At 45.3% G+C, this 12,869-nt stretch overlaps 2 long non-coding RNA genes across 2 annotated transcripts in view; both read right to left on the reverse strand.

Annotated features, from left to right (window-relative positions):
* Nucleotides 1-12,869, reverse strand: part of LOC135971671 (uncharacterized) — a 166,520-nt gene that overhangs the window by 117,312 nt on the left and 36,339 nt on the right. The window lies entirely within an intron of this gene.
* On the reverse strand, nucleotides 2,493-5,322 carry LOC135971670 (uncharacterized). Its single transcript, XR_010587923.1, has 2 exons — nucleotides 4,719-5,322; nucleotides 2,493-3,042 (listed from the first exon to the last, which is right to left on the reverse strand). It is a non-coding gene; the product is annotated as an uncharacterized lncRNA (long non-coding RNA).

Consider the following 12,869-nt stretch of genomic DNA (forward strand, 5'->3'; position numbering starts at 1 on the left):
AAAGTGTGCTCCAACAATTATGTTGCTGCAGATCAGCTCATTCTCAATCTAACCAATACACAAGACCCTAGGGTAGAATGGAACAAAGCAGTGATTTACATGGAACACCTGCCGTACAGAAGATCCTTTCCACCGAGCATTTGGGAGGGGAGAGGATTTTTTATTCAATTTGGATGGTTAATTAGTTATCACAATGACTGAGGAATGGGGAGGTGCCACTGGCATTTAGCAGAGGAAGTCCAGGATGCTAAAACACCCTATGCTGTAGAGAACGATGCTCTGGTCAAGAAACATGAGAACTGTATGCCCTTTGGCTCCCCTGTCTCTATAGTGTGGACCACATCACCTGCCTTATCAGCTTATAATGAGGATTGGATGACTCACCATCTGGAAGGTACCAGTTCCCACAATTTAGCGGAAGCTGTCAGTGCCCCAACCGTACCCTTTGGCTATGTACTGTTTCTGAGCAGGCTGACCTGACCTCCACCAGCCAGCATCTGTATCTCCGTTTCCACAAGTTTTTCTGGCCATGAAAGCACACCAGAACCTCCCATCACGAGACAAACTCAAGGCAGCCCAGGGCCCTCCACCCAACGGCTGGTGGGAGTTGGTGTATAAACACGCAGCCACCTCACTCTTTGGAGGGACAGAGCTGAGACTCACGTTCTGCACTGTTTACAGAGTTCCCCAGTAGGGTTAAACTCCAGTTTCCTACAGCGGTAACCAGCTTCCTTCCCTTCTCTCTCAAGCTCACCACTCTCTATGGTGCTCTCTGGGACCATTTCCCAGTTAAACCATTTGCTTACAAATCCTCATCTCTTGTGCTCCTTGGGAAGCTGAATCTAAGACACAGAGTGAACAGTGAACTGTGACCCCCTTACTTCTGTGCCCTGGTTAGTCTGTATGTTTTTTTTCAACCTAGAGTTCCCATTATGTGTGTGTCTTCTTGTGCAGGTCTGCTCATTTTAATAACTGTGCACTGTGAATTATGTTGATTCCTCTCTCAGGCTCAGTAGCAACATTATTGAAAATTGGGTGGGGAGGGTGGCCCAGGAAACCTCACAAACGGGAGGTGATTCTTTCCCAGACAATGCAGGAACTGACATTTCTGCTTTGGGACTGAGAAACTCCGCCATCCCCAGCCCCCACCAGCCGGGAAGAAGAGTGGATCCTTGTGGTACAACAGCGAGAGGGACATGCAGATCCCAGGAAGCTCAGAGAGCTATGTCTGGGGAGGCCTCTGTCTGACCTCACATAAGCGACTGCCCAGATGGTCCCTCCTGAACACAGCAGGGCTAGACACTGGCTTGGGAGAACATCAGAAGAGGATGAGGGCCCTGCCCTTGAGAAAGGAACCAAAGCACTGACTAAATGGACAGCCAAGCAACCGTGCAACCCAAAACCCACCCATTCCCCGTAGTTCACAATGAACAGCACAGCTGCATTTAGGCAGTGCTGGTTTCGAAGCTGGTCCTTTGCCTCTTTTTTTTTTTTGACAAAGGGTCTTGCTCTGTCACCCAGGCTGGAGTGCAGTGGCACAGTCTCATCTCCCTACAACCTCTGCCTGCCGGACTCAAGCGATCCTCCCACCTCAGACTCCTGAGTGGCTAGGACTACAGGCGCATACCACCATGCCCAGCTAATTTTCTGTAGAGATGGAGTTTCACTATATTCCTTAGGCTGGTCTCACGCTCCTGGGCTCAAGCGATCCTCCTGCCTCGGCCTGCCAAACTGCTGCAATGGTCCTTTGCCTCTCGAATTTGTGCCTAATTTACTTTCATTCCCACCCCTAGAGCTGTTTTATATCTTCCAAATTGATGTTCTTCATGGGGAAGTGAAGCCACATCCAAATGGTTGGGGAAATGTCCTGAAGAGCTGCATACCTGCCACCTCACCTGCATGGCTCTCGTGCTCACGGCCAGGCTGCAGGACTCCAAAGCCACCCCTGGGAACCTCTGAGCCCTTGTTGCCTATGATGTGCAGTGGACACTTAAGGAAATTGCCAAGGGACAGATCTAGTCATCTCACATCGACCTGCTCTGCTGTATAACCCGTCGGCTCCAGGCCTGCCCTGCACTTACCCTCAATGAGTCCGTGAGCAAGACACTTCAACTGCTAAAGTCTCACATTCTGCAAGTGCAAAGTAGGATTCTTTCTTTTTTTTTTTTTTTTTTTTGAGATGGAGTTTTGCTCTCATTGCGCAGGCTGGAGTGTGGTGGCACAATCACTGCTTACTGCAACCTCTGCCTGGCGGGCTCAAGCGATTCTCCTACCTCAGCCTCTGAAGTAGCTGGGATTACAGGCATGTGCCAGCACGCCCAGCTAACTTTGTATTTTTTTTTTTTTTTTTTTTTTTTTTTTTTTTTTTTAGTAGGGACGGGGTTTCACCATGTTGGCCAGGCTGGTCTTGAACTCCTGACCTCAGGTGATCCACCTGCCTTGGCCTCCCAAAGTGCTGGAATTACAGGTGTGAGCCACTGTACCCAGCCAGATTTTGCATTTCTAAGAAGCTCTCAAAATGCCATATTTTGCATTTCTAAGAAGCCTCCCAAAGTAAGATTCTAATCATAACCACTCCTTAGCATCGTTTTGAGGATTAAATGAGATAATATGCAGAAGCAGCAGACATGAGTTCCTGGTGTGTAGGATCCAACTAATAAACATTAGCCAGGAGTAAGAAATAGTTTGAGCAGCAGTGGTCACAGCGGCAACAGAATGGTAGTGGTAGTTAAGAGCTTGGGACCAGCTGCTTTCCTGTATCTTCTCTAGTAGCTGGCACAAACTCTGCACATAGTGCACACTCAGTAAATATTTGCGTGAAAGCATTGAGTAAACCAAGCCAGGCTGAAGATGTTTAAAGCTACTATTTACTGTGTCCTTATCAGATACCAGGCCCTGGGGTGAGCACATCATTTAGATTTCTTCATATGATCTCTTTAAATTACTCCCCTGCTTCTGTGGTTTCCTTCCATGGGTAGCGAGCGTGGCCTGCTGAGACACTCCCGACTCTTCACCTCCGTACATCTTTAGCGGGAGAAGCATCTGAGTGGGGAATTGGGAGGAGAAACTGGGCATGCACGGCCCTGCCTCTTCCCACCACCTCCTCCCCTTTGGGGGCTTTACTGTCTCACTCTATGAGCTTTTCAGGGGTTGTGAAGATCCAGGGATGCTTGGCGGCCAGGTAGGTCTGTGAACTCTGGGGCTCTGTGTCAGGGAATCCTCTGGCCTGTAGACATAAGCTACGTGTTACAACCTGGCCTTTGTCGTAAGGAAGGTGATTTGGGACCTCCATATGCTGGCTGTTTTATCTTATCCAAGAATTGGTTCAGACCCAGGAGGGGAAGGGTGGTACTATCTTTCGACTCCCTATGACGTAATTCCTATACCAACTCCAGAGGTGAGTAACGCCATCCCTTATTTCCCCATATAGTGGCTTAAACAACTTGCCCAAGGTCACACAGGTGAGCTACAATTCGGACCTGGGTGTGTTTAACTCCAAAGAATGGCTCAGCCCCATGCTGGCCCCTTCCCTGGAATGTTGCTGTGCCCACCAATGACCAGCTGAAGCATACATTGCCAGTCTCATGAAAAGAGGCAAAGAGGGCCATTCATCTAGGAGACCTAGACCCGAACCTGTCGGATGTGCTTCCCATTAGCCCTCAACGACAGCCATTCCAGCTGGCTCCCTTCACGGGTGGGGCCTTGCCGGGAGCTTTCCTCCCGCTCTCAGGACTTTCGCCCATCTTCCTGTTTTCTTCTCCTCTCCACTTGTTTCATTATTTGGCAAAAAATATCCCAAACCCTGAAAGACATGTAATTTCCAGAGCTTCCTCCCTGAGCCTGCTCAGGTCTCTCCTGGTTGGCTCTTTTATTATTTCTTTCATTTATTCCTGGAAGCCCTCATGATGACGTGGGTTTCAGACTCTACTTATTTTCCAAATGACTTGTTGGCACTGCTGTGTGGCACTGGGATCAGTAAGGGAAAGCACCCTCACCTCTTCTCTATAAAATGCCTCCTTTGGTATCTTGGCAGATATTCTCACATACCCCCATCCACCAGGTGTCTGCAGAGGCAAAGAAGTTAGAGTCTGGAAGGGTCTCTACCTGCTCCTCCTTTTCCTCTCCCTCCTCCTGGTTAGTCTTCTACTTCTCTCTCAAATAACAGCCTAGTTGTTTGCATTTGAAATATAGTCCCTGGTTGTAAACTCCAGAGATTTGGAACTCAAGGGGACCCTGCTTTTCTAATATTACAGATGAGGAAACTAAGGCACAGAGAGGTTAAGGGACTTGCCTGAGGTCACACAGCAAAATAGTGACTGAACTAGACTGTCAGTTTCTTGATTCTCAGTCCAGTGCTCATCTCAGAATGCCATTTGGTTAAATCAGTCCACTGTGTTTATAGTGCTAAGAACCACGTAGTTAAGTGAAGCAAGCACATCCATTCCCTACCTTATTGAAAGCCAGTTCTATCACATCTATTCATTAAAGTCTAACCATGTCAACTCCCTCTCTGCCCTTCATTCACTTTTCTTACCATTGTGCAAAGCTAGTTCCTGCCCTGGGACCTTGGCACTTGCTCTCTCCTTGAGGTGAACACTCCTCTCAGATCTTCCAAAGCTCTCTCCAGATTGTTCAAGTCTCCGCTCAAGTGACCTAAAACTGTCCCCTCTTCTATCATTCTCTGCCTCCTACCCTGCTTTGAAATTTAGAGCACTTACCACTCTCTGAAATATTGTTTGTGCTTGTCCTCTTGTCTTGCCTGCCTCCCACACAGAAATGTAAATTCCACACAGGCAGGGACTTTGCTTTGCTCACCACTGTGTCTTCAGCACCTGGCACTTGGTAGATGATTGGTAAGAATGAATTTGTTTCCTATTAAGATATTATGGATTAATAGTGGTTAGGACCAAAATATACCACAGAGGATAGGGTGACAGGCAACCCAGATGGCTGCCATGAGACCCAGGAGGAGATTACACATCCTGAATCTAGACGTGGCAAGGCTGTCCTGAGTGTACTGGATTTTCAATTTCACAAAACCAAACACTCTGCAGAGCACAGCACATCTGGCTCCTGAGGGAGAAGAACAGGGCAACATCTCCTCCAATTCAAAGTCAACAGGCTAAAATGCTGGAACCTGGCAGACCTCAGAGGAGCCCAGGCCTGATCAAGGTGCTCCTTCCTGCCTCCTGTTCTTACCAGATAACTGATTCTCTCCGTGATGAGATGCCCACTTCCTGGGATCCCATCTCCTCACAAGGATTCCACAACTCATGAGACCACATGGCTGCCCTTTTCTCCCACTCACCATCTGAGAATCACATGTTGGCAATCCATCTTCCACCTGCAAAAACAGGAAAATAACTGACACCCTCAGATATAGAGCCCTGTTAACCTAGAAGTCAGCAAAGAAAAATGATTTGCATTCTGATCATGGAATGTGGGATATCAGTAAGCAAGGGGTATGGTTTCAAGTCTAGTGGTCCACTTTTCTTAACCTCTAACCTCACAAGCCACTAAAAGTCACAGAAATCCTTCCCCTGCCTCATTAACGCCTCAGTCAAGTGAGGAGGCAGTCACCCCCCATACCAAGGTAGCCTCATGCTTTCCTGTCCTGCACTAGCACTGAGATACTCAGATGGTACCCAGACCTCATCCTGCCATTAGCCCAACCCCAAGCTCTGTCCGTGGAGAGAGTAGAAGGCAGTCAAGTGCTTGGGATACACTGTCTCCATTCTACAGTGTAACCTGAGAACCCCAAAATGCCCTGAGACAGCCCAATCCTGCCCATCCCTCAAAGATGGCTTCAGTATTCATGTTTTATCGTATTATATATTATTATAATTGTTTTAATTAATAGAAAAGGAATTTTAACACAGGTTGTCTGGCTCCAGAGTGCCATGCTCTAAATTTTTAAGGCTACGAATTTTCCTTTTAAAATAGCTTTGACTATATCCTTTAGTTTGCAGTTTGTACTACTTTCATTGTAATGATTTTCTAAACATTCTGTAACTTCAGCTTTGACTTAATTCTTGATCTAAGTGTTGTTTAAAAGAGAATTTTAAAATCTTCAAATGGTTTGAAGTTTGTTTATTCCTATGAATCAGAATTTTCTGATTGCAAGGAAAATAACCCCAACTGACTTAAGTGAAAGATGGGAATTGTTATAAGGATATAAGGACCTTGTGTGCTCCAAGAGCAAAAATGCATTGAGACTCTTAAAAGGGCATAAATCAGCTACTGGTAAGTCATTGGGAGCTTCTCTCTGATCTCTGCTCGCTCTTATGTATCTGTTTCATTGTTTCTGGGTTTTTTTGTTTGTTTGTTTGAGATGGAGCCTAGTTGTGTCACCCAGGCTTTAGTGCAGTGGCATGAACTTGGCTCACTACAACCGCCACCTCCCAGATTCAAGCGATTCTCCTGCCTCAGCCTCCCGAGTAGCTGGAACTACAAGTGCCTGCCACCATGCCCAGCTAATTTTTATATTTTTAGTAGAGACAGGGTTTCACCATGTTGGCCAGGCTGGTCTTGAACTCTTGACCTAGCTGATCCACACACCTTAGACTCTCAAAGGGGTGGGATTACAGATGTGAGCCACCATGCCTGGCCTATTTCATTATTTCTATAGTGGTTTTGGGTTCTGTTTTGTTTTGTTTTTTGCCAACCAATTTCTTCTTTCTCGAATTCACATGGCAGATCACAATCACTGATAATTCTCAAATTTGTATGTTGTAGGTCCAGCCACCTGAGAGACGATATTCCTATCTCTGCCTCAATTCCAGATTTTCACGGAAGGAAGTCTGGCCCATCTGAATCAGGTGTCCAATCTTAAGTCAATCAGTCAAGGCCAGGGAAGTGGGATCATATTGTACTAAGTTGTTGCTGAAAACCAAAATGTGGGAGAAGGAGTTATGGAAGAGAAGGGATAGGGATTTGTTATTGTGAACAGATTGGACACACAAGAAAGTATCCACTACTGTTTAGTTTTTCTTATTTATGTCTGGGTTTATTACATTGTGGACAGAAGATATAGTCTGTTTTATTTCAACCTTTAAGAATTTATAGGAATTTTCTCAATTATGGTTATGTTCTCATTTTATAGAAAAAGAAATGTGGTAAAGTTTTCTACTACTATTGTTCCTGTCAGTTTCTTAACATGTTAATACTATATTGTTTGGCATATGAAGTTTCAAGTATATCACATTCAACTTGAGTATATTACAATTTTCTGGAATGCTTAGTGAAATCATAGCCTCCTCGGGGTTGCAAGAGACCATAAAGGTCACTTAGTTAATTCCTCCTTCAGAAGCTTCACTGCTGTCTAACAATCCCTCAAGTGGCCATTAGCATGTTTGAGCTCTGCATTCCATTATTAGACTGCTCTGACAGCACGAAGTTCTTTCTCAAATTGAACTGGACTCTGCCTTTCTGTCACTCTGTCACTTCTAACATTGGTAGTCCTAACACTGAGTATCCTCTCCCACATATCACCCCATTCACACTTCTCAGATCAATTTCCAGAAACACGAAACCAGAGTCCCTCTTTCTGAATGCCTTTTCTGATAGCTTTGAATATACTAAACAATTCACAAACTTCAGAATGCCAGTTGGGAAAGAAATACCTTAATCCCAAAACTCTTCTTGTTTCTGCCCCTCACTTTTTAAGGGATCCTTGAAAAAGTTAGATTATAGGGGATTTTGTCTCAGTTTCTCTCAACTTCATCAGAGGGTCTAGAAACAAGTTTGCAGACAACAATTCTGATGGCACAGGAGGAAAGAGAGGGAAGGAAGAATGACATTTATAGGTAGGAGGATGCCTTCAGAGCCCTGGTGGGGTGGAGTCTGCTGGGAAACAGCCGTTTGGTAAGAGCATTGATCATCGGTTGAAAATTGCTTGTGTCTTGTCCATGGGTGAAGATTTTGGAGGCAAAAGGAGATGTCATAGGGAGAACTGCTGCTGCCCAAGCTGCCACTGTCAAGGGTGAACATTTGTTTTGCTTGTGTGTGCCTGTCTCCCCCAACTAGGATGTAAGCTCCATATGTCAGGGATTTTTCTTCCCCTGTCTTGCTCACTTCTGCATTCTCGAGGCCTAGAACAGTGCCTGGCACATAGTAGGTACTGAATAAATACCAGTTGAATGAATAGATCAATTCATGCAGCTCAGCTTTCTTAACTTAAGTATCACTGTCCCCTTGAGTTTACAAGTCATCTGGTTGTTTCTCTTCTTTAATGAATGAGAGAGAGCCCACTTCAACCACCCATGCCCTCTGGATTCTTATTTGAGCCATATTGTCGAACTTTGTCACCAGCTTCCCAGAAGGAGGGCACTATCTTTAGGAGACAAAAATGGAAACATAGAATTAAAGAATGTTTGAGCTCGGTTCTACCCTCAAAAATGTAAGGCTCTAGTCCCTGGAATTCCCATGTTACTAACTTCTTTGGGTAAAGACACTTGCATTAGTTTCTTAGGGCTGCTGGAACAAATTACCACAAGCTTGGTGGCTTAAAATAACAGAAGTTTATCCTGCCCTGGAAACCAAAAGTATGAAGTCAAGGTGTCAGTAGGGCCAGAGACTCTAGGAGAGAATCCAACTTCTCATGGCTGTCAGCACTCCTTGGCTTGTAGTCACATCACTCTATTGCTTAAAGGCCAGCATCTTCAAATGCCTCTCAGCTCTGTCTTCAGATCACCTTTTCCTCTCATGTGTATTCCAGTCTCCCTCTGCTTCCCTCTTATAAGGATACACATGATTGCATTGAAGGTTCACCTGGATAACCCAGGATACCCTCCCCATCTCAAGATCCTTAACTCTCATCACATCTGCAAAGACCTCTTTTCTTTATGAGATGACATTTACAGGTTTTAGAAATCAGGACCTGATGTCTTTAAGGCCCCTTCTTCAGCCCACTATAACACTGAAGGGCACCAGTTAAATATTTGTCCATTCAACAGACGTTCACTGGGTATATATTCTGTGTCAGGCCCTGAGCTGGTCTCTAGAGACACGTAGTGGGAAACAAGAGCAATGAGTATCCTCGCCAACCCCACACTCTAGTGAAAGATACACACAGCAGGCAAGCCACAGACCCCCCACTGCTCATCAGGCAGTCACCTAGCAAGGTCTTCCCTGAATAAAACCCAGGACAGATAAATGTAAACATTATCAGAGGACCAATGCCTTAGGGGTTTTGCTGGGGGCTAGGGGAGGAGAGGCCTAAATAATAACTACAATCTATTCAGCACTTACTACACACTAGGCCCTGTGCCAAATGCTCTAATACATTAGTTATCTAATCTAGTCTTTAGAATAAGCTCAGGACATAGGTCTGATTATCCCCATTTTACAGACTGAGAAAACTTCTTCCAGGAATAACTCACCCTCGAAGGACAAGGAGAGTCAAGACCACTCAGAAGTCACTTTGTTTTGAAATCATCTCATGTGATTCAAAAGGTAAGGTTTATGTTGGAGGGAGGGGGTCTAAGAGAGAGAACAGGGTGAGATTTGAAACCCACCTGCATACCATTTTCAACCAGCTACGTTCTTCCCTTTACATCTATCTTTCAAAATGTTGAATTTAACATTATTTCTGTGTCTTTGGTGATCTGGAAGATCATCTCAAATCACAGATCTGGCTGGGCATGGCGGCTCACGCATGTAATCCTAGCACTTTAGGAGGCAGAGGCGGTTGGATGGCTTGAGCTCAGGAGTTCGAGACCAGCCTGGACAACATGGTGAAACCCAATCTCTACTAAAAATATACAACTTAGCCGGGCATGGTGGCATGCACCTGTAGTCCCAGTTACTTGGGAGGCCCAGGTGGCAAGATCACTTAAGCCCAGGAGGCAGAGGTTGCAGTGAGCCAAAATCACACCACTGCACTCCAGCCTGGGTGACAGAGTGAGACCCTGTCAAAAAAAAAAAAACAGATCCTAGGAATGATACTGGTCTGCCAATGGCAAGAAATGTCCCCTCTCTCCTGCAATGACTTTCCTTGCGTTCCAGTAACTCCTGGGTTTTCCCTCCCATTCTTCTGGAAACCGTGTTTTCTGGCCCACATCCACAGGGGTTAGAAAACCCCTGCGTTCGTACACAGAGTACATACTCCATACTCAGAGCCAGTCAGGAGTGTTGGAAATTGGTGGACAGGGTACCCCACCCAGCACCACAAGGCCAAGTTTGGGATATCACAAGATTTGGCACTGAGAAATGTGAATTTTTTCCATTCAATCAGTGGATCTTAACCCTTTGGGGGTCACTAATGCCTTTAAAAATCTAATAAAGCTACACGTACACACACACACACACACACACACACACACACAAAAAAATACACAATGCACATAGAAACAAAAACTTGCCACCAATTTCAAGGGGTTCACAACCTCCCTGAAGCTTACCCAAGAATTTTTTAGAGCTGCCCTGTCCAAGGTGATGGCTACAAGCTCCTTGTGGCTACTGGGCCCTTGAAATGTGGCTACTCAGGATGGAGATTTACCACAGACATAAAATACAAGCTACATTTCAAAGACTTCGTTTGAAACAGTAAAGATTGTAAAAATATTTCAATAATTTTATATGATTACAAGTTGAAATGATATCTGGATATATTGAGTTACAAAAAATACATTATTAAAGTTAATTTCACCTATTTCAGGATGGGCATGTTGGCTCACGCCTATAATCCCAGCACTTTGGGAGACTGAGGCCAGTGGATTACCTGAAATCAGTTCAAGACCAACCTGGCCAACATGGTAAAACCTTGTCTCTACTAAAAATAGAAAAATTAGCCAAGCATGGTGGTATGAGCCTGTAGTCCCAGCTACTCCAGAGGCTGAGGTACAAGAATCGCTTAAACCCAGGAGGCAGAACTTGCTATGAGTGAAGATTGCACCACTGTATGCTACCCTGAGCAACAAAGCAAGACTCTGTCTCAAAAAAAGAAAGAAAAAAAAAGGTTAATTTCACATGTTTCATAAGCCTCAGGAAAGGCTTCCCAGGACTCTCAAATTATAAATGGTCGCTTTAGGTCCTGCCATACCCTACTCCCCACTGACCATTTCCTGATACGGTCAGGATGGCTGTGCTAGGCTGGGCTCCCAATGCCACACTTCTCCTTCCTTAGTATCAGACCTCATCCCCCTGTGACCGAGGAGGTGCCTTCCCAAGGGAAAAGGACCCCTGGTCAGGCAAGATATGGCAATCTCTTGGCAGACGCAGAGCAATGAGCCCTCAACAGCCCACTACCCTCAAATGGAAATCCTTAGGCCCAGTCCCTGAGTCTGCAGCCCTTAAGGACGTGGGCCCAGCTGTCCATACAAACAGCGATGTACTTTCCTGAAAATATAAGAAGAATGTGCAGTGGTTTCCACTATAGCCCCCTGCGTGAATTCTAGTTCTGGGCAATGTCAGCTAAGAAGAATCAGAAATACCACCTAGTCCCTCATCTTACAGGTGGAGAAACTGATGTCTAAAGAGGTCAAGTAACCTGTCTGGCCACACAGTTGGTAAGTGATATCACCAGGGTCTAGCTCAGAGCATGGCTCAGAAAACACATGCAGCGTAAGTGATCCAGAGAAGGAATTGATTGATCCAGGCAAGGAAGCCAGATCTCTCACTGCAGTCCAGTGCCCCTTTTACAACCCTCACTGACATATCCTCATCCCTATTCAGAAAATGGGGAATTTACTTACCTGCTGGTAACTGCAAGGGGATGAATGCAGAAGAAAAACAGAAGAAGCAGAAGAGAATTCCAAAGGAGAGCTTTGACTCAAGAGTGACTATTTAATCATTCTACCCTCCTCCGTGGCAGATTGTGGGTCTTTGCAAGCCCGAGGCATTCTCACCCCACTCCACTGCCTAGCAACCGTATTCAAAGACTCACTTATCCTACATTAAGTCAAATTTATACCTAACTACTTAAGAGTTTAGTTGCAATTAGCTAGTTGACATGTTATGATTTAGAGATGTTTAATTAAAACATTATTAACATTCATATTTATTTTTGTTTTGTTGGGTCTTCAGCCTTTTCATAGGACCTTGTAAAACTTTGAACCCGAAGACAGAGCAAATGATCAGCTGGTGCACCTTAGTATAATTGTACTTTTTGTTTACCTCTGGTATCCATTTTAATTGGTCAGGGTCTGTGCTTACCAGGTAAGTCTCTTGATCATTATCCCTGCCCAAAGGGTAAAATGGCCCTGTCTCCCAAGGGCTTACTTTGTCATCTTAGTTAAGCAACAGCCTTAATTAACAGCCTCCATTTGATCTTTTGCAGAAAAAAAGAACAAGTCATAGAGGGTCCTAAATAGTAACAGCAACAGATTCCAGAAATCCAAGGGGCACTTGGGTCCCACCCTCACTGTTTTGGGATCCCACAGTCAATAACCACACAGTTGTTGACACTTCTCGCTAAACATGATCATCAATGGATACACGTAGAACACACAGAGTTCACAATTCCACATAGAAACTTTTGCTAATAGGGATGGAGAACCTGATTGTGCAACTGCTGTTACCCGCCTCTTCTAACACCCAGAAACTAAAGTCCTGATGCAAACATCTGGGCCCCTCATCAGGGGCTGGGAAGGTCACTTAGCCCCTCCCTCAGGCAGGTGCAACATCTGATTCAGCTGGCATGTGGGGCTGTGGGCAGGAGTGTGCCCTGAGAGGACAAATTCTTGAAGACTCTATCCCTGTAAGAATGTCACACTGCTGCTGCATATGGCTGTGTAGTTTCGATGTTTGTCTCCTCCAAGTATCCTGCTGAAATCTGATCCACGGTGTTGGAGGTGGGGCGTAATGGGAGCCATTTTGATCACAGGGGTTAATCCTTCACGAATAGATGAATGCCTTCCCTGGGTGGGGGA

This window comes from Macaca fascicularis, chromosome 7 (assembly GCF_037993035.2).
Source record: "Macaca fascicularis isolate 582-1 chromosome 7, T2T-MFA8v1.1".
NCBI classification, from domain to species: Eukaryota; Metazoa; Chordata; class Mammalia; order Primates; family Cercopithecidae; genus Macaca; species Macaca fascicularis.